This window comes from Ambystoma mexicanum, chromosome 4q (genome assembly GCF_040938575.1).
Source record: "Ambystoma mexicanum isolate Mex_15411 chromosome 4q, UKY_AmexF1_1, whole genome shotgun sequence".
In the NCBI taxonomy this organism is placed as follows: domain Eukaryota; kingdom Metazoa; phylum Chordata; class Amphibia; order Caudata; family Ambystomatidae; genus Ambystoma; species Ambystoma mexicanum.
In genome coordinates, this window is record NC_090928.1 from 828214015 (window position 1) to 828240559 (window position 26545).

The 26545-nt window shown below is 41.8% G+C and overlaps 1 pseudogene; it reads right to left on the reverse strand.

Moving 5' to 3' along the window:
* Positions 1 to 18909: 18909 nt before the first annotated feature.
* On the reverse strand, positions 18910 to 20277 carry LOC138467297 (progranulin pseudogene; annotated as a pseudogene).
* Positions 20278 to 26545: the final 6268 nt, after the last annotated feature.

Here is a 26545-nt window from a genome sequence, read left to right on the forward strand (position 1 = left end):
CTTGTACAGAGGTACTTGCAAGCATGATGCATCATTTGATACTTCTGTGCCTGCCCAAACTGTGGCTAACCAACAGGGCTAGAAGCAAAAACAAGCTGCAGTGGTTCTTGTGCTGCTGATGGGAACAAGGCAATTTGCTATTGGTGCAGAATGCAGAGAGGGCATATGTGCTTGGGCAGGATAAGTGCATGGGAAAAATAGGACTGATTGTGAGGGTCTGACTGGGACTGGTGACAGACAGGTGAGTGCTCACTTCTGCAATGAGAGTTGCCCTCCTTTGATCCCATGTGGTGTTCCCCAAGGAGCAAACCGTGCTTGGTGTACCCCCTTCACTAACGTTTTGCATAGGTGTTCTGCTCCCACAGTGTTTTCTCCTATGGCAAACAAATGTGCTCCAAAGCGCATGACAAGGTAGGTACTTTCCGGCCTGTGGACGTCCCCTTTCCGGCCCTTGGACGTCCCGTGCAATGGCAGACGATTGAAAGCAATGCCTATGCCTGTCCTGCTCACTGTTAAAAGAGCAAGAACATGTTTAGATTCCTCTGCCCGAGACCTTTGCTGGGGGACCACTTTCTCTCCTATTCTTCTTCCGTTGCCTTGATGCACCAGCACAGGCACCATTTTATTGTCTGGCTCAGGGCAGCCCACCACATCTTCTGCATCCACCCCCATCTCCTCTACACATCTAAACGTGTTTAAGTCATTGTATAGAAATTACCATAGTGGATGTTTAACTATGATGAGCCTCTTCTGCATTACCTTAAGTAAAGCATTTCTGTCATATGCAGCGCACCTGGTATAAGAGCTCCCTGAACTAGCCGTGCCTCCTAAACTGCTGCAGGCTCCTCCTCTAGAAGTGGGAGATGCTCTGTTCTTGTCAGCCATACGCGCACGCGCGCGCGTGTGTGTGTGTGTGTTGTGTGTGTGTGTGTGTGTGTGTGTGAGAGAGAGAGAGAGAGGGAGAGTGTGTGTGGGTGATGATTGCACACAATGCCACAACAGTGAACAGTCCCAAAACCATATTTATTTAAAAACAAATGCATACATACTTTTATATTGGTGTGAGACCTATATAAGGGCTAATTATTCACTATATATTTTATGCATGAAAATATTGAAATTATAAGCAGTTGTAGGTGTTGATACCTACTTATAAGTGCTGGCATGGGCGTGCCTAAAATGATTCCTTATGAGAATTCAGGACGAACATAGACGCCGTTAACACTTATATCTTGAAGGTTGAAGGCATTCTTCATCTCAGAATCCAGAATGTGTGCACTGATAATGCTCATGGTTTGAAAGCCACTGTTGTTTCAGCTGATATCTATGATCTAGATCCGTTTTATATGATTGGTACATTTGTGGTCATTAAATAGGCTTTTGAGTGGTGTGTGGGTGTGTATGTGTGTTTTGTGTCTGCCGGATGTTTTACCGTTTTTTTTCCAGTTATACTTCTAGGGAAGTAATTTTGGCTGCACCAGTTATGATTTTTTTTTTTGCAGATGCATTTACAAACGTTTTTAACTGTGTTTTCCCTATTTAACAACACTTTCGAAATCTGGACCTAAATGTCCTTCCAATCATTTGTGTGACCAACAAGTAATCCCAATAAATGTGCTGAGAACTAAATATGTAGAAACCCATTTGCAAAGGTTTCTTGACTAAATGCAGATTTCTTGAAAGTATAACACGGTTTATCCTAATTGCAGAGGTTACTCTCGCCTAAAGAACATACACAGGCCTTCGCTACAGGATCTCTCAATCCTAAACCTGGACAAATAAGCAATCTTGCAGCCTATGGTACGTATAGCTTACACCACTAACGTAGACACGGGCCGCAGGCACAGCCAAACATCCATGCATGATAGAACACGTCTATGGCTAAGCACATCCGGCCTAGTTTCAGACATAGCCGTCCAGACTGAAACAACTGATGTACCCCAAAACCTCTGCCACTAGCATGCACCGAAAAAGGGCATTAAGGCCACACAACTGGGGAAAGAACGCTATATAAATAACAAAATACAATACAATACATGACATAGGGGAAGTCCATTTAATATGTGAAAATCCATTGTTGCCACAGTTTACTTAATTACGTTTATGGTGCTGATATTCTTTGTGTGTCTCTTCACTGCTGCATTGTTTGTATTCTTTCTGAGCTGCTTAAAAGCAGAAGGTTTAGTGATGAGAAGGCACCTTGCCTAATCTGATACATATGTCATCTTCATTAAAGGAGGGCATTCCATCACCAAGTCAGAAAGGACATGTGTTCCAATTTGGTACACAAAATGGAAAGTAGGTCAGGATGTGGTACACAACATAAAAGGCCAACCGCCAATGGGATGATGCCTTGCATTATGAGCAGTATGTTACAAAGAGGGGTGCCCCCTGCGTGTTCAGTGGGAGTTCGGGGCAAAGTACAAAGAAAACACAAGGTTTTAACTCTCACTATTAGTTGACCAGGCAATTATGGTCTCGGTTCAGGTTCACTTTTCCCAACCAATAAATGTTCTGCTTCGTAAGAGGTCAGAAAGAAAATAGGAAAATACCAAAGAGAACAAGTAGGGAAAACACGGAATATATATTCAGTCATACATTTTATTAATTGATATAAACAGAAAGAAAAAAATGGTTAAAATGAATAATGTTATTCATTGTTCTGAGTAAAGAAATTGTATACAGTGATACTTATGAGCAATACCAAACAGAATTTGCCCATAAAGTGTTCAGAGAAATGTAATCACAAAAAACAAAAACCGATCTCTTAAATGGTTAACATTTATAAAATGGAATGATTCAAGAATAAATACAAGAAAGGGAAAAGAAGATAAGCAAATATTTTTACATTGAAGCAAACAAAGTACACAGTTAGATTTAAGATGTATTGCAATGTTGAATCAAACTTTTTGTTGAGCAAAGGTAACTATCCTTTGTGCATACTCATGATCAGTGTCTGATCATGCTGGGTGAAGCTGCCTACGTGCCAGTTTTTTAAACTGTAAATAATTGTTATGAACACAGATCATCAGTAAATTGCTGTTTAGAACTTTAGAGCTGTGTTAATGGCACATTTCGGCTTTAGAGCCATTAGTCTTGGCCTTGATTGAAGAGCCTTCGTCAGGGCGAATGAATCTATAAGGGGTCCAAAAAAACAAAAGGGAAAATAATAAGGAAAAGCGGTTTGGAGGGAAGGCAGATGTGTAATTAAACACATTCCAGAACATGTACTAAATGCTGTTGGCCCCAGTTTGTAAACTGGATTTTCTATTTTCATAAAACATGATGGGAACATGATATTGCTAAGGAGTTTAAACATCAAGGTGAAAAGCTACTGCACTGTACTTACCCTGTATGTGGCACAGGGTAGTGCAGAGATTATCAGCCTTTGGGATTTGTCGGTTACGGGTGCCTCAACAGCCTGGGACTGCAAGGGTTGGGTCCTCGAGTAGATACCCAATATCCAGTGTGATTTAGGATGAACTCACTCTGTAGAGAAGAAAGAGTGGGATGGAGAAGGAAAGCTCCATTTATTGCAGATTGATGTTGTGAAATGGTAAAAACTTGGAGATGCAGCGAAGAAATGCAAACGGAATTGAGATGCATCAGGATATGGAGAAAAACCCAAACTGGAATACTCAGAGGGGAGGTAGTGCTCAAAAAGATTGACCCAGTGGAAGCACCCATTAATACCATGACTAGGCAGCCATGTAGGTGTTTGTGATAAGGAGAAGGAAAGAGGAGGGCAACAGAATTACCCTGAAGTAAAAGAGGCAACAGAATTACAAAACTACCTTAAAGTAGAAATCATGGAACCCATAACGTGCTGAAGTCCAGGGATGTTCATGCGATACAATTGTCGCAGGGTAAATATGCCCTTATGGTGGGGGCCATCTAGGAGCTGGCAGATTCCTGTGTCACACGTAGTGGCAAGATGTCTGGAGACATAGAGAGGACACGCATGTTAAAAGCGTGAAAAGTTACATCCGTAACCATCAGAAAATGCAGAAGAAGCGCGTGAACTGAGCACCTGAAAAAACAGGTTATCGGGTACTTACGATCAAACAGTCAATACAGGAAACAGAGAAGTGCGCGAGGCATCAAGGGGTGAGCAGTTGTTTCGCGCCCGTGTAGGTAAACGAGTGCGAGGCGTCTCATAGTTATGGAGACCCTGTGTTCAGTGCGGACCCATGATGCCGTGCGAGTGGAAGATACCAACTTACTGGTTTACAAGGGGTAGAGTACTCGCTCTGTCAGACATGTTCATAGACGTGTGTGTTTTGCACGTTTATGAGGAAATAGCATGAACAGAGAAAGAAGAGAAAAGTCAAGAATATGGCATGGAGTGGGCCCAGCCTATGATGAGTGTGTTGTTATGCGATATGGAACGAGTCCACTAAGGCTAATGGAATGCGCCTCGCGTTGGGAGTCAACATGTATCTAGGCTTGGTTGCTAGGATACCGGACTCGAGGAAGCTAGTAGATGTGAAGGGAGGTGTCGGCAGGCAACTGCAGGGCACAGCAATAAAATGCCGGGTAGGAGAAAGTGAATGTCTATATAACGCACTGGATGTGGATGCGCACTCCATGTAGAGAGGATACACAAGCCATAAGATGATGGTCATGTGCTGCAGTGAGGAAAGTGTATTTCCGGAATGGAGAGAATTCATATGTTTGTGGTGTGCTGAGCCGAAAAACTGGGCAGCACCCCTTATGGCATACTGATCAAGCAGTAATTAAAAAGGGCAATTGTGTTACCGCAATGTACAAGTGCTAATATACATGTGGCATATGGGTCAAGGAACATTCACCATGGCACAGAGAACAGCAGGCCCTACCGACCTAAAAATAAAGGTCATGTAATTAAGTAGGACAAATATATTCCTCGTTGAGGCCCTGGTGGAAGGAATCAATTCTATATATCCACTGGGCCTCTTTCTGTAGCAGACTCATTTTGAGATTTGCAGAGGAAATGATGGTGTCTACCACCCACCACAAAATGTCGTCTGCTGTGTGTTTGTTTTCCAAGTAGTGTTTAACCAAGGGGGCACTTTCGTTCTTGCACCTAATTCGGGAGCGATGTTCGCAAATACGAATGTGGACTGGTCTTTCTGTTTGTCCAACATATCTCAAACCACACGGACATTCTATAATATAGATGGCGTTTTTAGTTTTGCAATTTGTCATGCTTTTCAAATTCCATAGTCTGTCGTTGATCTTAAAAACTTTGATCTTTTTGGTAAATTTGCATGAAGTGCAGTTACCACAAGGAAAATGTCCCACCGGTGATCTCAAATCCCATTGACCCAGTCTAGGAGCAGGGTTGGTGAATTTGGAATGCACCAACTGGTCTCAGAGATTTTTGCCCCACTTGTATGCGAAGCGTGGTGTGAGTTCATTCGGGAGACACAATTTGGCCAAAGTCCAATGTTTAGTTATGGACTTGCGAATAAGTGGTGTATGGGCGCCACGTGTGATGACACAGGTCGTTCTTGGTTCCTCGTTGCTAGTAGTATTTTTATTTAGCAGGAGTGTGTCCCTGTTGGAAAATCTCGCTCTTTTCCTTGATCTAGATATTACATGATGTGGATACCCTCTCTCGGTCAGCCTGTGATCGAGATCATTGGCATGGAAATAGAAGTACTCTAGTTCCGTACAGTTCCTTCTTATGCGAAGGTATTGTTCAAAGGGTAAATTTTCCCTAATGTGCCTCGGGTGATCGCTTTTGAAATGCAAAAGTATATTTCTATCGCTTGGTTTGCGAAAAAGGTTGCATTTCAGGGAACCATTATTTGTTTGGATTTTAAGATCAAGAAAACTGATTTCCGAATTATTGCATTCCATGGTGAATTGGATGTTTTGGTCAACTTTGTTAAGCCAATCGACAAAATGTTGTAAATCTAATTTAGAGCCTGTCCAGATGCAGAGAATATCATCTATGTACCTTTTCCAAATTTTGATATGGTTTTTGAAAGGATTTTTCTCGGATAGAATATTAGTCTACTCAAAGTCTGCCATAAACAATATAGCTAGACTTGGCGCAAAACTTGCCCCCATAGCTGTCCCTTTACATTGGAAATAAAATTGGCCATCAAAATCAAAGTAGTTTTTGGATAGGGCAAGTGTGAGAAGTTCTACAATAAAGTTTGCTGGAACTCTAGTTTGGGCATCAGAATTGGTCAGTTATCTATGAATGCACTCTATAGCCTGTTCCTGTAGAACACTGGTGTATAATGAGCAAATGTCTAAGGTCACTAGAAGTTGACAGCTACTGTCAAAATCAATACCCTCAAAAATTTGGATGGTTTGGGTTGTGTCCCTTAAGTATGTCTCTGTGTTGGTACTCAGTGGTTTGAGAAAAACATCTATGAATTTATTTTTTTTTATTTATTTTTTTTTATTTACAGATTATACGGTTTACAATTTTGAAACCTTTAATCTAATCATACTCCTGGTTTATATTTCCAGTTTAATTTCAGGTGTCACCTTGTTAAACCTGTGTTTAATTATACACTTCTAGTTTCTTAAGAATTATGATCATCAGTCTTAGGAGTGCTAATGTTGTTTTCACTTTTTCTCCTTCAACCAAGATCTTCCACCACTCATCCACGTTGTTTGTCAAGCGACTTCTGAGGATATCCCCGAAACACTGTTCCCTGTCTTTCGTTAGGCCGGGGCACTGAAGTATAAGATGTTTCATGGATTCTAACTCTCCATTTCTTTTACATATTCTGCATCCTTCCTGAATACCCAACTTTTTTCTTCTTTGTAGTATTTCTCCTGTTGGTAGAATATTCAGCCTGAATCTCAGAAAGATGTCTCGCAGGTACCAGTTCGGAAATAAAGTCAGGTAACTTGGAATCTGATTTAATTTTCGTGGCTGGGCCCAAAAGTCTTCGTAGCCCTTATATTTGCAGTTGTCTTCATGGGTTACTATCCAATCTGCCATATATAATTTCTTTTTAGTTTTGTTTGGATTTATCCACAGGTCCTCTTCCGACTCACAGAGATTCTCTAATATTCCTCGGCATGTTTTTTGCCCTTCTGTTAGGATTATGTCAGTTTGATCTTTTAGGGCTTTTTTCAGCACACTAAAGCCTCCGGTGGTATTTTCATCTAGGCATTTTCGGTAGAAGCTTAGCATTTTCCAAACCACAATTGTCTTGAGTGACATTAATGCAAGCTCTCTCCTTATTTGCTGTATTGGAACGGATTTAGGCAGCTGTAGCACTCTTGACCAAAAAGTGCCCTCCAGGATTGACCATATTTGCTCTTGAAGCGGTTTGGGCGATTCCACCCCGTAGGTCAGTATCGGCACCACTTTCATCCTGTAAAAGGATACAAGGGGTAATAGGGTGAATCTGCAAAACCTTTTGCGCAGTATTTTCGCTTGGGCAGCTAGGTTAATAACTCTCTTTTTTAGCCCTGCTACTCCATGCGCGTTGCTTTTTGAGTTATCTATGCAAGCTCCCAAGTATGTAAATGCTTCCACTTCCACAATTTTTTTTGTTTTTCAGGTACCATCCTGGTTTTTTACCTCTACTTTTGTTACCTCCTGGACCTAACTGCAGGATTCTAGATTTGTCTGGATTTATTACCAAATTATTTGAGTCCACATATGTTTGTAATGTTGTAAGCTGTCTCTGGAGGCCAATTTGGGTTTGGTCCATCAAGACTATATCGTCTGCATAAAGTAGTCTCCCTATCAGCGTTCCTGCTATCTTGGGAGGAAAGCAGCGTGTGAACTCAAATGAATCCTCGAAGTCCGATGTAAACAGATTGTACAATTCCGGCGCCAATGGGCACCCTTGTTTCAAGCCTGTTGTTATTTGAATCTCTTCTGTTAACGTTCCCACTTTATCCAATCTGACTCTGATACTTGTGTTGGTATACATGTCTTTGATGTTCTCTACCAATATCTGTGGGCATTTCCAACTTTCCATTTTCTCCCATAGTTTGGCTCTTTTTATCGTGTCAAATGCTTTTGACAGATCTACAAAAGCTATGTAGATTGCTTGAGTTTTGTTCCTTTGTGTTCGTACTTTCATAAGGTTAATCAGAAAGATATTCAACGCTGTACCCCTTCCTTGCACGAAGCCGGACTGCCAAAGATCACGTCATCCGCTTTGCTGCACCCAGAGTTTTAATGCTTCTAGTAATGTGGTTGCAAAGACCTTGCCGGCTACGTCCAATAGGGCTATAGGTCTATAGTTGTCTGCTGATGTTCTCAGACCTTTTTTAAAGATAGGCACTACCACAGCTTTTCGCCAGGAATCTGGAATTTTTTCTGTCGCCAATATGTATTTGAATAGGCAGTGCAGAAAATTTGCCCATTCGCTTATATTGCTTTTTAATATTACGTTCGTCAACCCATCGGGCCCTGGGGCTCTCGAATGTTTCAATTTTTTTAGAATGTTTTCGATAGCCTCAATACTGATATCAATTGTTCTGTCATTTTTAGTTACCACTGTTTTCCGCTTCAGTTTACTATAAGGATCTCCCTGTAATAGTGTATAGTGCCTAACCCATGTTGAAGCACTTATTGGATTCAATTGGCTTGTTGCTTGTGGTTTCTCCACCTCATTGATGATTGACCATATTTCTTCTGTGTTTTTTGTTCTTATTTTTTCCAGCATTCTTTCTGCGTCCTGATTTAACATGTTCTTCCTATGAAGATAAATCCAATTTTTGTATCTTTGTTTTAATTTATGTATCCCTTTGCTCGGGTTCTCCATTTTTTTTTTTTTTTAGTTGTCTAATATCTTTCCTTAGTGCTTTTTTCTTTTCTCGGATACTTCTATCATACCGATGCAGATGCATCATTTTTTGATTGTTACTTCCCAGCTTTCTTTCCGAGATAAATGCACTAAAGAGCGGAGTATAGTCAATCCTTAATTGAACTTGTTTTTTTTCAAGCGTCAAAATCATTTGTTTTAACTTATGATTTAGTTCTTTTGTTTTCTCTGGTCTTATCCTTAATCTAATACCTTTTTGGTCAGTTTCCAGGTTTTGTCTGTAAAATCTAGTATTGTTGTTGCTGATGTTTGTGCACGTTAATTTTAACAGGTTATGATCACTTTCTGTGGTTTGTATTACCTCTAAGGTCTGAATATTGCCAGACAGATTGCTTGAAATGCAAATATAATCCAGAATCTCCATCGAATGGGTACCCTTCCAGGTAGGTTTTGCAGGTTGATCACACTTCACCTTTCTGTTCAGGACAATACAATCTCTGGATTGCATCATGCAATTCCAATTGGTTCCTCTTTTTTCCTTCCTAGTTGCTGTTGTCATGTTCCACTCCGATTGGTTGTCCTTGTTCAGGCATGAGCAGTTTAGGTCTCCAACGAGTATGAATCTGGGATCTGTCAATTTTTCTCTCTGTTCGTCAATTAATTCGGCGATCTCGTCCGGTAGGTTTTCGTGTAGCGTATTTGCTGGATTCCAGTATATGTTGATCAATACTAGGATTCTGCCTGGTTTTGTATCCAGCTGTATTACTACCATCTGAACAAATTAATTTGGGTGTATCTCATCCAACACCTGCCAATTCAAGTCGTTTTTAATGGCTACCAATAATCCTGACATTGGTCTCCCTCTTGGGCCTTTCTCTGCTGGATTTAACAAGACCACGTATCCTTCCAGAATAGGTGGTTGTAGTAGCCAGGTTTCCTGTAAACACAGGACTTTGAAGTTCTCTTTTTGCAGCACCCCATTAGTAAAAAGATGGTTAGAGCCTCTTGTATTCCAGCTTCCAAGGCTCCATGAACCTATACTTTCTACTATCTCATGTTATTGGGTGTTTATTTTATAGTCAAGCATATTTTTCAACCATTTCCACCTTGCTGCTTCATCTTCCTTTTCTTGTCGGTGCTTTCTGATATTTGCACTTCGAGTGTTCTGGTTGCTCCTTCTATCTGGTGTTTTTTTCTTTTCTAGTAGTCTGTTTCACCGAGTATTTTTTAAATCTCTCTTGTGTTTTTAAAACTTCTTCAGATTCTTTTAAGTCAAAACCCATTGGTCTTAATTGCGGGGCTTCTTCCAATAGTAGTTGTCTGACCAATTTTGATCTCATATATAAAATTACCTTATCCGTACTCTCTTCCTCGACAAATTCCACAATCATTAAGTCATCCGTGGTGATTAGTCTTAGTGCCGGTATGTGGTGGAACAGTCTTATTACGTTGGTTCCGTTGAGGATTAACCCATCCTCGTAGTAGAGAATACGTTCTAGGATAAGTCCAGGGTGCTTGTGGTTATCCCCAGCACTTATTTTGCGAGCTGGTCTGTGTTTTGGATCTCTTTCCCCCTCCTTTGAGGATTCCCTACCTCTTCCTTCATCTCTTTTGGTTTGCTTGTTACAGTCTCTAGTTTCACTACTTCGCACGGATCTTGACCTCGGGTGCTCCGACTGCCCCACGTTTCTTTCTTGAATTAGTTTTTCGCTCCTCTGAGCTCTTTCTCTTTTTTCCGTGTTTTTCCTTGTTTCGTCCTTTTCTGTACCAATGTTAATTGCTCTTCTATTATCTCTCTGTATCTCCTTCCCCGTCTGCGTTGACATTGTTGTCGAGGAGTCACTTTCACAATTTTCCAAAGTCTCCTCACTCACGGAGTCCTCAGCTCCTATGGCCCCCTCTTCTTGATCTCGTGATCTCAGTTTGTCTTCATCGTCTGATACTGGGTATATAGAGAGATCCAGTAAACCATCTTCTGAGCACTCATCGTCCTCCGTGTCAGGGATCTTTTGCTCTTCAATCTTTTGTTGTACTGCAACTTTTTTCTTACTGTTTCTTAATTGATCAATTATACTCGGTTGTTCTTTTGGTATTGTCAGGTTTTTGATAAAGGCCCGACATTTACTACTACTTCGGGTTTTAGCTGATGGTTGATTCTTTTGCTTTTTTGTAGGTCCATTATTCTTTTGATACCCCGTTGGTTTGTTATCAACCGTTCCGTTTTCCTTCCGTGTCATTTGGCTGTCATGTTTACTATCTCATGTCTTCGTGTCTTTTGTTTTGAAAATTTCGCAGACATTCCTGTTTCCCTTCGTTTTCTCCCGACACTTGTCCATCTTAATCGGATCAACTAGGTTGATTGTAGACCTATTGTCCAGGGGAACTCCCAATGTCACTGACAAATGATCTTGTCCTTCACTCATGGTTTCTTTACGGGAGTATTCTTCGGTCTCAATCACTACTGAATTTGTTATTACAATTGGGTGGTTTTGTCCGGTAGATTTACTTTTTGTTTTTTCTTCCCGGAGACAATTACTTGGACAATCCTCGATCTCGGGGATTCTTTCTTCAGTCGGTCTTGTCTCCTTCTTTATATCTCTATTTGATTTTGACGGAATTGTTGTAGTATTTTTCTCTTGATTTCCTTTCTCATCGGATCCCACTTTGTTTTGTTTTTCTTCTTCCGAAGAACCCACATATTGTGGTCATTGTACCTATATCTTCTCTTGTCAAGTCCTTACCTCTTGCATTTAGCCTGCCTGATTTTCTCTCCTTTAGTATAGGTTCAATTATATCGTGTAATAATTGAGTAACATTAGCAATGCTGGTGTCCAAGTTGTTTTGGATTGCTGAAATGAAGCCCTCTACGAATATTGTTTTGGTGTGAACCATTGCAAGCATCGTAGAGTGGTCTCTTAGTGTTTCCGCAATCTCCTCATATAGTTTCATGAATGGGGCTAGGATTCCTGACAGTGTTGTGACCAGTAGGAAATTTTCGTCCGTTTTTCGAGGTGGTTTAATCAGATCTTCCTTTCTTACTTGGTTTGGTGACGACGTTTGCGTCAGTTTATCTTCGGTTGCGACCTTTGCAGTTGTTCTTGTCTCTTTGACAGCATATTCAGGTTCCCTGATCTTTTCTCTTATTTCGTTCTCCATGTTCCTTGACGTCTCCAGTAGGACAGCGTCTGGTATTTCGGCTCCGGTCATTTCTTTTTTTTGGTTAAGACTGGCCAGGCTCTTACTGCTAAAGCTGAAACATGATGATACGCCGACATTTGTTTGATTTAATATTGTTCTTCCTTTTACAATGTTTAAGCTTTCGGGCCCCCCTGTGTTTAGATTAGTAGGTAGTGGTCCTGCCGTAAACGGTTTCCATATTATATCTCTCGGGGTTCCCTTCTTTTGGTTGATTGGATATTTAGCCCTTTTAAAGGTATATCTGTCAGGTGGCTTAGACTGTGATTTTGGGTTGGTTCCCTCACCATCTTCTGAACATATCGGCTCGTTCCACAGCCTTTCATCCTGTGCCACGGAATTGGAGTTTTTCCTTTTCAGGAAGTTTTGTTTGTGACACTCACCTTTACTTGACTGCTCTGTTTTTTCTGTCTGTCTAGATTGGCTTTCATTGTCACTTGCCCTTGTCTCCTTTGGACTCACACAGTACTCAATGGTTGAAACATCTAAGACTGGTAAGTTAGGGGGACTAACCAGGTTTCTCCTTCGAAATCCCACTGTCTTGTCACTGGCTGATTGTAAGGCCTGTTGTGTTGGATGCTTTGAATCCTTAAAATGGTCTCCTGCTTCCTTATCGATTTTGTTCATCGGTGATTCTGTGAGTTCCGTGACTTTATGTACTTCCTCAGTGTTCAGGGAACCTTGTTCGTGTTCTATGTATTTGGCTGTGCTTGGTCCAATGTTCACTTGTATGTTAAAGGGGCACACACTCTGATCCGTTTGATCTATTTGTGGATCGGAACCCGCCGCATGTGACTCTGTCTCCGCAACCCATGAGAGAATGGAGCAGGTCACCTCTGTACCCCCTTCAGTGCCTTCGCCCCCTCTGAGCTGTTCATGTTTCCTTGTGGTCATTTTGTTCAATTGCCCCCCGTCAATTAGTCCCGGAGGCGCAGCCACCCAAGCTTACCTTCTGCTAGCTCTAAACTTCTTTTGCGACACTAGAGCCTAATACTCCATGCAAGTGTTATTGTTTTGCCGCTTTTTAGGACTCTGATAATCCTGTGTGTCCCGACTGTGCTGGTCAGGATCAGCGTGATCAAAGGAACTAGTTCCCGCAGTCTCACACCATTTGGGGTTCAATTCCAACCTCACAACAGTGTAGTGCAACACCTTACCTCCTTGTCGCCTTATCCGATGTGTAGGGTATAGGCTGGTCCGTTACCTGGCTGGCTGCGCCTCCTGCGCCAAACAGTCGCAAAACAGTCGTCACCCTTCACCCCTGACGGGCTTAACTTCGCAAGGGTGATTGTGTCAGACTTTTGACTGAGCAGGAGAGTCACGTGTGTTGTCACGTGCCCGTGACTCGGCTCTGCCTCCTCCAGGAAGTGGAGCACACCCGGCAAGAGTCTCTCAGCGGCTTCCAGTGCGGGGAATTCGCCACCAGGAGTAAAGTTCCTCAATAAAAGTAATTGCCACTCGGGCGCTTGTGTCAGGCTTTTGACTGAGCAGGAGAGTCACGTGTGTTGTCACGTGCCCGTGACTCGGCTCCACCTCCTCCAGGAAGTGGAGCACACCAGGCAAGAGTCTCTCAGCGGCTCGCAGTGCGGGGAATTCGCCACCAGCAGTAAAGTTCCTCAATAAAAGTAATCGCCACTCGGGCGATTGTGTCAGGCTTTTGACTGAGCAGGAGAGTCACGTGTGTTGTCAGGTGCCAGTGACTCGGCTCCGCCTCCTCCAGGAAGTGGAGCACACCCGGCAAGAGTCTCTCAGCGGCTCGCAGTGCGGGGAATTCGCCACCAGCAGTAAAGTTCCTCAATAAAAGTAATCTATGAATTTACAGATGGGTTCTAGCACTGAACCACATCCTGAGACGATAGGTCGTCCAGGTGGGTTTTGCAGATTTTTGTGAATTTTGGGTAGGGCGTAAATGGATGGTATGCGTCCCTGGTTGGTCGTCAGGAAATCAAATTCTTTAGAAGTGATCCAGCTACGATCTCTGGCATATGTGTAACCATTTCTGTAATTTCAGCCAGAATGCTTTTACTCGGATCCTGTTTGATTTTCTTGTAACATTGATTGTCAGATAGGAGAATTTGTACCATGTTTTTATATTGTAGGGATGTCATGAGTACAATGCCACCCCCCTTGTCCGCGGGTTTAATTACTAATGCTTTTTTTTTGTAAAATTCCAATAGTGCATTATTCTCCTCTTTAGTTATGTTATATTGTTGATGTTGTTTTTTGCTTTTCAATTTGTGAAGGTCGCTCATAATACATTTCTCAAATGCCAAAATCTCAGGTGGCAGTTGGTTGTCTGTAGGGCAGAAGGAGGAAGGGACATGTAGGCCTGAGTCTGCCTCGGTTTCCAATATCGCCTCATCCTGAAAGAAAACTTTGAGCCGGACAGATCGAAAGGATCGCATCTAATCTAACCCCCCTAGAATCTCTAACCACATCGACTACGGTCACCCTGGGCGTTCCAACCAAGGAAAAAGGGCATTAAGGCCACACAAGTGGGGAAAGAACGCTATATAAATAACAAAATACAATACAATACAATACATGACATAGGGGAAGTCCATTTAATATGTGAAAATCCATTGTTGCCACAGTTTACTTAATTACGTTTATGGTGCTGATATTCTTTGTGTGTCTCTTCACTGCTGCATTGTTTGTATTCTTTCTGAGCTGCTTACAAGCAGAAGGTTTAATGATGAGAAGGCACCTTGCCTAATCTGATAATTATGTCATCTTCATTAAAGGAGGGCATTCCATCACCAAGTAAGAAAGGACATGTGTTCCAATTTGGTGCACAAAATGGAAAGTAGGTCAGGAATGTGGTACACAACATAAAAGGCCAACCGCCAATGGAATGATGCCTTGCATTATGAGCAGGACATGCTGGACATCCTGGTTTGACAGCAGGTTTGAGAGGCTGCAAAATTCTTAATAAAAAAGAGGTTTGGAACGGCAGCACCATATGACAGCAATACGTGATATTTTACTCAACGAAAAAGTAATTTAAAACGTTACGGTTTTTGATGTTTTTAACTCTTGGACAATGCATTTTAATATGTTTAATTTGTTAATACTTAAATTTAATTTACCTCATCTAAACTTCATTTAACTTGTTTGCCCCTTTGGCTCGTATTAAATGTTTATCTGCTGTGAAAAATATGCGTTATTCTTTTTACCATTTTTGTACTGTTTTGTGTAGCTGTGTTACTTTAAAATTCAGCTTCAAGGTGTTTAACATTTTTATGGTTTCATATGTGAACTACTCAAATTGCTGCAGTGAAATTAGTTACAATAATACTATGGAAGTCAATATGGGGGAGAGAGAAGTGTTGTAGACAATATTTACAGACAGTCACATAATACAGCGTGGGGGAACACCACTGGCAGTTTAAGTGGCAAGGTATGTCTCCAAGTAGTCCTGACCTAGCATATTACTAACAAATACAAGTTTACCATGCCAAGCATGTGCTTAATGATATCTGTGTAATTTAATATTATCTGTAACTTTCCCTTTTGCAGATAGAGCAAACAGCAGTGTCCCAACAGCGGCTTATGTGGGAGTGTAGGCGAGAATTAAAGGGACAATGAAGAATGCCTGATTCCAAAGTGTAGAGGCACCAGAATAATGCATCAATGCATTCATGACTTGTGCTTCTGAACAGCTGCCATGAAAGCCATAAGGTAAAAATAGGAGGAAACTATTTTTCTAAATAGAAAATTTCAGCTTACTGCTACACATTAAGAAACATTATTGTATATTAGAATGTTAACACCTCCCCTATGAGTAATGGTGTCAAGTAGAGAAGAAAACACAGTTTTCATTACTAAAGGATACTGCAAATATGACTGCACTTGTAAAGCAAACTATCTTCTCATTGTGTAAGCTCACAACTGATGTTTCAAATGGAGCACCTCAGAATGTAAATATGAAGACATGGAAAAATTAAAGTGTTGAAATTGCAATGTGATTCTTATTCACTGCACACTATAACGAATGGCTTGAGTAGCATCAACACAACAGAAGTAGCAATAAGTTCACTCATAGGAAATCATAGGTTTTCCAATGTGCCCTTATAAATGCTGAATATCCAGGCAAGTTGAAAACACAGTAAACTTATTTTCAAACATGTATTGTGGATAAAGCTCGTTTCAAGGTCTCAGGGATTACATTGCCCATCATCATTGAAAGAGAAAATATTCTTAAAACCACATCTATTCATTCCAAATAGGCATCTGCCACAGTATTCTGCAAATATTAAATCTGGGCTAAACACATGTTGGGAGCCCTTTATTGCAAGTCCCTCAAACCTCAAAGATAGACCACTGTACTAAGAATGTAAACTTTGAACTAGAGCTCACAATAAAATCCCCCAGATGTAGCAATGACATGATTTGCAAACAAATGAGGCAGGTCAGCAAACTGTAGCAATCTCTAACTGAAAGGCATGCAAGAACACAAGCATTTCAAAGAAATTCAAATACATGAAACTAAGGATGTAGCATGTCTCAGAAATGCAATTAAAATCATGAGGGTCTACTCCACAAAATGAGTTAAATTTGAGCTACCACTGTTTATTGATAATTGCTAAAATTATTAATCTTAATAATTCCATCAAAAATAATAATACACATGTATATGCATATCTCAGTGTGTATGTGAACATGGGAACCCAGACATCCATAGTTCATAGATGGTTCATTAATTTGATTACATATCTAAGAAAATATGATTTTGAAATCAAGCATACAGCCCCGCATTATCGCATGTTAAGAATTAGGAATAACCTTTAAAGATTGAGGGGTGTATACTCTGCCTATTGAGCAAGCCAGTACAAATATTTAACTGAGAAACGATCCGTGGCCTATTGCTGGTCCCATATCATAACCTTGCTTCATGAACAAAATTGTGTCCCTGGGGGTTCAAATTGAACTAACTTCATCTGGTTCTCATCGTGGAATACTGCAGCTTCAACCACCGCTGTACTCATTATGTCATTTGGGAAAATGCAGATTTGATTTGCCTGCAGGAAACCTTTATGTCAGATATTCCCTTTGTGGATGGTTTCTCGATTATCCATGTACCTGAAAAGAAAGGCACAAGTGGTAGACCCGTTGGGGATCTTATCAGTGCCTTGCAAGTTGCACCAGGGTCCAATGTTGAAAACTTGTGTCTGGGTCGTACAGATATGTTGCCATTAAAATGTCCTGGTGGGACTTCGGCGAAAGCTCATGGAAGTTTTTAATAGTATTGAACATTTATTTTAACCCTCCAGTGACAACTTTCGGGGATATCTTACTTGTTATTACTAATACTATTGATTCCCACAGCTTTTTTGACAATCGTCCTATTATCATCATGGGTGACTTTAATTCAGAGTGCCTAGATTGTCATTGGTACAAATGGGGCTCTACTTGTTTTCACTCTAGTTTAGCATTTTCGGTCCCCACTGGACACGTGCGACTTGAACATTCTGAATGGCAATGTCAAAGATGATATGCCACCTAGTTATACTTGGACAAATGGACTTAAATGTTCCACTCTGGATTATGTATTTTGTTCTAGCACCTTATTTCCTTGCTTTGACCATTTTGTGGCTTTTGCTAACGCGTCTAGTGATTACTCCCAATTGTTCTCCTGTTTGAGTGGGGCCTGCATTTCTGCTCTTGGGACTCAAGTAGGAGCCCCCATCGAGGTGAGACTTAGAGATCAAGCTATTATTTGGCATTCTAATTTAGCTTTGCGCTTCATTAATAAGATTGACCAGGAATTGTGCGATGGTACATTTTCTTTAATGTCGCCTCAGTTCTTTGGTTCATATCTACAGGTCTCGCGCAGAGGGCTCATTTATTTAAAAAGCCTAATTGGTTCTCTGAGAGGTGTTTTTCTTACCCATTGTTAGGCAGAAACCTGTGCAGTTCCCTTAGGGAACACTGCAAACGATTTAAGACTACAGGTGTTGGCAGTAAACCCACTTGGTAGCAGTCTGTACCACCCAGATTTACCTGGTAGCTGTGGCTGAGCAGTCAGACTTCCCTCAAGAAGAGTTAGGCAGTATGCAAAGTATACACAATAGGCACTCAGATACAACAATACAAGCAAACACTGACCAGAGCTTTGGTATCAATGTATATCATTATTTATTTAAAAACACACTATTTGAAACACTCCAGCACTCTTATTGTAAAATATTCTAAACACAGTTACTATTGTAATATATACACCCCTTTTTTCTTATCAGATAAGTCACAGTAAAACACCACTTATTTTCATACAGAGGTGAGCGCTTAACTAGGTGGCACTCCAATACGTTTGTGAGAAAGGGAGGGAAAAAGCCAGAATATGGAAAAGGTACACCACTCTAAGGTTCAGGAACACTGTTAGCAAGGCAGAAGAGCAAAAGTCACTGGTGAGCCAAAGTCCAAAGGATGGGCCCACCCTTAGAGAGCAGAGCACAAATGCGCCCAAGATAACACAGTTACACTAGGCTTAGAAAGTTTTGCAGAGGGTTCAAAAAGAGTTTAGAGAGGCTTTAGGAAAGTTTAGCCAGGGTGTCCCAGGCTAACCCAGGTTCGAAAGCCGGGGGCTAAATCTACCCCGTACAGTCGGTAGCAAGGGAAGCCAGGCGGGACACGGTACCTTAAGTGGGAAGGTTCCTCCAGCGGTGGCAGTTGTTCCTGGTAGTGGGTGCAAGTTGCGTCGTCGTCCAGGGGAAGAGAAGATCTCGAATTGGAGGAAAGATGAAGGTCGTTGCACTACCAGGGAAGAAACCAGCCGCAGAGTTTTCCGGTTAAAGGTGGTACCTTTGTTTCGCGGTCGTGGTAAAACGTGGTATCCCGGTTGCCGGGGTGCTTGGCACAGGCAAGGCGGCCACGAGGTACGTCGGGAAGGCGAAAAGACGGTGAAACTGGTTATCCCCACCAGTCAAAGGAAGAAGACTCTTGTAAGGATAGTTGGCGTGTTACAGCACAGAGTACAGCACTACTGCACAGGTAGCAGTTTTATGCACCACCACTCGCCTGTAGTAGTTTTGCAGCAAGTATTTCCATCTGCACAGCTGGTTGAATCATCACATCGTACTTCCAAGCTACGGTGCAGCTCTGTTACAATAGCTGGCGTCTTGGTGAACAAAGCAACCAAATTATTCCCCTGGCTGCAAGTCCCTTGCTCGATATCGCAAGTGAAGTCGCTGGGACAGCAATGCGCATGATCAGAGGAGCAAACAGCATTGAGCAGGGGGCAGCATGCCCAACCCCCAGATACAGTCTTACAGCAAGTACTACCATCAGGACAGCTGGCAGTATCATCGCAGGCCACAGCTTTGCCACGGGGTGCCATTTCCTCAATGTGAGCTGTGACCTTGGTAAACCAGGGCATAGAATGGAGTCCTTCAGCGCAGGTTTGCTCCTCCACATTGCAGGTATAGCCGGTTGGACAACAGTGCAAATGGTCATCACAGCAAACAGCCCGAGGCACTGGGCAGCAGGTCCAGTCTCCACCTGGATCTTTGCAGCATGTTTCTTCAACCTTGCAGGAGGTCTCTTCATCAGACTTGACTGATTGGCTGCCAGTCTCCATAAGAAACTGAGCTGGGGATTTAGCCAGCCAAGGGATTTCCTGGAGCCCTTGTAGGCAGGTTCCTTCTTCCACATTACAGGTATAGCCAGAAGGGCAGCAATGTACCTTATCAGCACAGCACACAGCCTGTGGCAGAGGGCAGCAAGCCCAGCCTCCAGATGCAGTTTTGCAACAGGTATCTCCGACATTGCATTGGGTGGTTTCGTCACACTGCAAACCTCGAAACATAGTGCTATCTTTCGCTTGTGTCTTTATGGACCATGGGACCGATGGACCATTGCCGTTGCAGAGTCCATGTTCTGTGTCACACGTGGTGCCACTGGGACAACAGTGGACATGGTCATTACAGCAGACTGCCTTTTCCAAGGGGCAGCAACCCCACTCCCCAGATGCAAGACGGCAGCAAGTCTCCCCATCTGGGCAGGTTGTGGTATCATTACACTGGACATCTTGAACAATCTCCTTCAGGGACCAGGGCTTCATGACAAGCGATTCCAGTGCAGGGGTCTTGATAAGCAGGGGGCTGGAACCGGCCTCAGAGTTGCACTTGCTACGGATCAGGTCACACTCGGTCCTCGGTGGGCAACAGTGCACGTGGTCAACACAGCAGACAGCATCAACAATGGGACAGCAGCCATATTTTTGGTCCGGTAGTATGCAGTAGGTGTTTCCATTGGGGCAGGTTGATCCATCATGACATGTCACCCTCCCTGCTGTGGCCTCAGACCTTTCTCCCATGCAGCACGCTTCCTAGCAGAGAATTTAGTCCACATGGGCTTTTCCCCTTCAGTATGGGCAATTGTGGTATTTTTGTGGTAATTTCCACTACCTCATATACGGTAGGGAACTATGTCCAGAGAGTCTCTCTTCCCGTTGACTCATGTACCTCCAACAGGCTATGCTACAAACAGTCACTCACAACTGTCCATACTGAATAGAATCATGCACACATCTGCTTTAAAATGACAATTGCACTGTTTAAAAATCTACCCACGTTTAAACCTTTCCCCATGCAAAATGAAAGAGAAAAGTAATACACACTAGCTATCTGTTTTCAAATATTTTTGTATTATAGAAATTTCATTTAAACACAGTTTAACTTTTTTTACAGAAATAAATAAAATGGTACAACATTATTTGTGATAAAATGAACAGAGAGCTGCGAGAATATATTCAATTGGTAACATTAAATATGCTGATAAGAGACTGAGACTCCCTCTAATACACTGACTGAACAGCTTCGCGCACTTTCGCACAGCTCCCACTCGCTTCTGTAATTACCTTATCTGTTCAGCATGAGTTTTCTCCGGCTATTCTCTTTCTGAATTTGGCTCCCTTGAAGATCAACCCCAGTGAAAACAAGCATCTGCCGTTCTCAAACCGGGGTTATTGTCTGGAGCTCTCAGCTTTTGCAGCAGGAATGCCCCAGCCAGGAAAGAGATCCTTCTCCCAGCTCTGCAAGATGTCGACTCTCTTCCCCCTCTTCTCAAGCTTCCCCAGCAAAGTTCTAATCACAGCCTCTAGCATGATACTTGCTATGACGCTGCTCCAATCAGAATCAATCATGTCATCTCCTCCCTCACTACACAATGGCTCACTTCTACAGTGGCAATTGTAACAAACTGATTTCCTGTTCCTTCGAGCTCTTTGCTTCCTGTAGTTATGTGGACAGAGCAGCAGAGAAAAAATGAATGTGCGTTTAAAAGTTCACTTTCAGAGTAGGCCTAATTCTGCAGTCGAGACACATTTTTATTAGTGGGTTATGTTAAATGAAGTTTTATTAGTCAGGTTAGTTGTTAATAAGGTTAGTTATTCATTTTCAAATGTGTCTCTTGCAACATAGGCATTTCAGGTGAAAAATAGTGTGCATTTTGAATGTGCAGATGTGTGCTTTTAACTGTAAAAATGGATTTGCATCTTATATGTAAAAATCGTTTTTGACTGAATAGCCTGTCTTTGCTTATATGTCCATGTTACTCTGGCAACACATATAGCAATGCACCACACCCATGTAGTGGTGCTGCATAAAAATGCTACCTGTGCAGTAGTGCTGTACTCTGTGCTGTAACACGCCAAATATCCTTACACTCTCCGGCGGGAGAGTGTAAGGATAAGGAGTCTTACTCTTGGCAGGAGAAAAAAATAAACCCCAAAAATCCAGCAAAGCTGCTGGGGGACTCAATAGGTTAGGACAATCAGCCTGAACAGAGAATTCTCCCTAACACCCATAAATACAATATAATGGTCAGTGTGAGGAACAAACAGCTAAGAAGAGATATTTTATTTGGTACATAAATGACTTTAGAACAAAGGGGGTCACTGAATTTAAGTATCTTGGTGTTGTGATACGGGCCAAGAGGTCCTTGTGTTTAGCGAATCAGGCTCTTAAACTAGAAGCAATTGTGGCAGTGACCAAACTGCAAGTATTCAATAGGAAATATGCGTGTTTCTCCCTCCTACCAGTGTTGAAAATGTACAACCAAGTTTTGGTTCCTACATTTATCTATGGGTTTGAGGTCCGTGAAGATGAGCTTCTCTAGTCCAAGCTCAAGTCGTACATCTGAGTGTCCCACCTATGTAAAAAGTGCATTGAATCTGTAAAACATATAGCCATTGAGTGTGCTGTACTTGCTAGCCAGAGGAGCAAAATGTTTGCTCTGTATTTTAAAACTAGACCACCGTTTACATGGGAAATGCTATGGTGGAATTTTCTCTTGGAGCCAACTGACCAACTGCTTATAATGATGATGAATTTTGTAAAAGGTTTAGTGATAGATTCTGTGAGATTATTTTAATATAGAATTTCAGGAATTTTATATCTGAAATTTTCTTTTCATCAGTTTGCTCAGTCTTTTAAATATTGTTATACTGTTTGCATGTGAATGAGTTTGATTGTATGTTTTCTTGTTTTAGCTTGTCTCATGTGTGTAAAGTTTCACTTGTTGAAGCTAGGTCACGCAATAAATACATACAAAATAAATAAACTGATAAAAAAGTGTGAGGTCACAATGACATTGTGCGGGAATGATTTCAATTACAAAAAAATAAATGCACAGAGTACGAGAGAGAGCATGGGTTTGCTGGCTGCAGACAACGTTGCGAGCCAAACTTGGATATTATCTGGAGTTTATTGGGTTTTATCCATGAGTAAGCTTGTACTCTTCGGTGGACTAGCTTTCCAAGACGGAGAAAGATATCAGAAGGAGCCAGTTCCATGGGAATTCCGTGGGATTGTTTGAAGGTCTCTTCTGGATTTGGCCCTAAAGAATTATTCAAAAGTGAGTATGAACACCTTGCCCCCAATGTAAATGAACATATCCACTGTAGAGCCATTTTCTGTTAAGTCCCACGATTGAGTGGACTGGGAGTTAATGTCTATAGTGACAGTTCATTCCAAATAGAATGCTTGAGCAGGTAAAATGGGAACTTCACTTTGCTTTCTCAATGTATTAAACACTAAGTCGTATTTGTAACACATGGGAAAAGATAGCATTTCTGTGTAGATAAAGTGCAGCTCTTTGAAAATCCTAAGCTAACCAAATGCAATCTTGATTTATGGACGAGTGTGCAATTCTACATCTGCAGGTTGGATTGATAATTTGTGACCTGTAAAAACTATATATATATTTAAAATGACAGACTAGGTATAAAAGGCATCTAATATGTTTCACTTCTATTTCTATAGAAAGGATGCACGTCCAAATGAACACTTAGCATTTCTGCAAGGATCTTGTGTGGGGCTGAAACAAATGTCTCTGGAGTTTCAACAAATGAGTCTGTCGTTCAAATGGAAGACTACATTTCAAACAGAAGTCTTTGGCATTTAAACAGACATCTATCAGTTCAGGCAACAGTCTCTTGATATTTTCTTTTGCCTATTTTTTACCTTTCACTCATTCTTCGTTGCGCCTTAGTCAGGTGCTTGACTTAATGATCTCATCCTTGATTGAGCTCTTCACCGCTTCATTGGGGGTTATGCGTACTTGTGTGGATTACCTTTAAAAAAGCAGGAGTTGGGTTTGTAACTGAATCTGGCACCAGGAGGCAGGCTACTGGAGTTGCTCTACAGCCTGAATCTGCTTTTTCCTGTCACCTAACTATAATAGGGCATGTGTTCTAGCCCCCAATACCCTGTTCTTGTCTATCTCATCAACACATATTAACAGTGTTATGCCTTTGGGGAAATCTCTTTCAACTCCTCTCCTCGTTTTCACCTTCCTGAATCTTCAGTGCTCCACCATTTGATTGAAACTGCAGTCAACCTCCTTTCACACCTTTTTAGTTGAGGGTGTGATCCTCCCTCTTTACTATTTCCTGTTTTGTCACCACCCTGACCTACTATCTTTCAATCTCCTCCTCCTACTCCTCACCTCTATTTCCAACATCCTCCAAGATGGATTTGTCAGCCTTTCCTATTATGTCTGCTCTATCCACCTCTTAAATACACGTTTTCTCCTCAACTCTCATTCAAATCTCCAGTTTGATACATTCCTCAACATCCCTTCTCATCTTTTATCACTTCCAAACTTCACATCAGCAAATGCCTTCACCTCTCCCTTATTGTAACATACTATCTCCTTCTTCATGGTCTCCCCTTTTCTTTGTAATTGTCAATGTCCTCTGTGATCCTTCCTCTCCTCATTTAGCTCCCTCTCGCCCACCGACTCAAACCTTCTCCTACTATTGCATGTTCCCATTATTACTCGTCACCACCTCCTTACTGTCTTACTCTTGCCTAAATCATAATCTTCTACCCTGTATCAAATTTCCTTCAGCCTCCTCCCTTAAGCCACAGTTCCTTATGTCTCACCTCATGCCTCCTACAATGTCAACACTGTTCCTTCTCCATCTCCAAATTCCCCCCTGCAACTCCTAAACCTCATCCCATTGCTCTGCTGGATGTTGACTCTAATGTTTGACATCTTAAATGGCTGTAGCTTGAATGACTGGATCAGTCACATTATGGGCCAGTATGTTCTTAGTGGCAGAGGAACTGTGCAGCTCAGACCCTCTGGAGGTAGCCTTTACAAAGTGCAGGTGCCAACTTGGATTGCAGTTCATATGTTATTTCCTCTGAATGGGTGTCAGCCACTGCTCTAGTTTGTTTTTCAAGGTTTCCTTCTCTTAGGTCTCGGATGTAGCTTATTCCTATGAACAACTGGCCAGGGCGGATGCTTCCCTTTTAGGGGTGGTGAGGCTGATAACGCTTTTCTCCTGCCTGTGACGTGATCAGAGCATTTCTGCCTTTGGTTTCCATGTGAAAAGGTCATGAAAATCCTGTTGCTCTTCTTTGTATTATCTGGGGAATTGTACTGGCTCCCCCTGAAGGTCCTCTTTGGGGACAGGCAAGTACACTGGTCAGGCTTCGGTTTTCCTTGCACTAGAGCAAACATTGTCCTGCTGCACAATGTTTTAAACAAATATAGTTTTTTGCACAAAGACAATGTTTTCTGTTTTCCCTAGTGCTAATTGCCATGCCACTGATGTACATATTCGGTAATAGAACCCTATATGTTTTTGTACAGTTTGTTATGAGAATTGAGGCTCAGAGAACCCATAGGTCCTGTTAAATGCATACACTCAACATTAGGCTGGTGGACTTTTATATGACGTGTTTTTTAGATGGGGTAGTTCTCCTTAGAGGGTATGGTGGTAACAATACAATCAAGTGGTATTTTAAATGTATCATATTTTTAAAATACCACCAAATTACATGTAATAATGACAAGGGGCCTCATCACGAGTTGGGCGGTAACGCCGGCGCTAATAGCGCTGTCGTTATTAGCCCTACTGCCAAACCCACTGGCACTATTAGCACCGGATCACAGGTATGGCGGAACGGGTATTGCCCATTGGGAATTCCCCATTCCCCATTGGGCTAAATGGGGAAATTTTGCACTTTTACCACCAGCGGATTTCCTGCTGGCGGTAAACGTGCCGAAAATTGGCAAATTTTCAGCGGATTTCCCCCCAGCTCGGAGCTGGGGGAAATCAGCCAAAGCCATGATTTGGTGGACCCTTAAATGCAGCGGTAACAGCGCTACCGCCGCATTTAAGGGTTACCTCCAAACTCGTGATGAGACCCAAGGAATGCTTATCTGCAATAGAAAACAGTGCATGGAGTAAATACATGGCATGGAATTTCCTGGAGCAAGAAACCATTTCATAAAGGAAAAAACAAATGTGTTAATAGTCTGTAACACAATTTTAAATCAAGAATCATTGATAATATTCCTTCTTATTTGGCATCAAAATGTTCTTTAAGTTTATCACTTGCCGGGCCCATGTCTGCAATACTGTATCATTTGTCTTCTTTAGCAGCATTAATGGGTGATAATGTAATCCTCTGAATCTTTATTATCGAAGTAAACAGCAGGATCAAGACATGAGTCAATGGATTCCAGATGTGTTAGCTCTTCCAAACTCGTTGGTGCTTCTTATGAAACTGTTGATATGCTGCCTGTAAAATGTGAATTCATTGCCAGCATGATTAGGACTTTAGCATTTTTAACTGTCAGACGTGTATGCATGTCTCTGATGTTTACTCCAAGGTTGTAGACTCCAAGTTTGATACGCCGATCTAAATAGGATTTAGACATTTGACAGAAGTTGGGCAAATGCTTTACCAGAGACAGGTGTGGCAGCAGTGGGACACACATACACATTCTATTGAACAATCATAGAGCTTGACAATTCTCAAAATCTCAGAATTCTTTCTCCATTATGATGATTTGGCTTTTCAACAAACGAACCACCAGAAGATATTTGTATTATTTAAGTAGGCACTATATGCTAGGAGTCAAAGAACTGGTTGAACCCACTCCACCTTTGTCTTGCAGTGTATAGTATTTGATATTGTGCCTTGAACTCTCGAAACACATTTTGAAGTATGGACAGGCAGAAATCTGATTAGCTCTGAACATCTGGTAAGAGGCCATGATTGTGAATGTTGTAAGCTATCTGTACGCCCTTTGAACAGATTGTTAACATTGATTCAAAAGATTAAATGCCCACATTTGTTTAGGCATATTACCTGAAT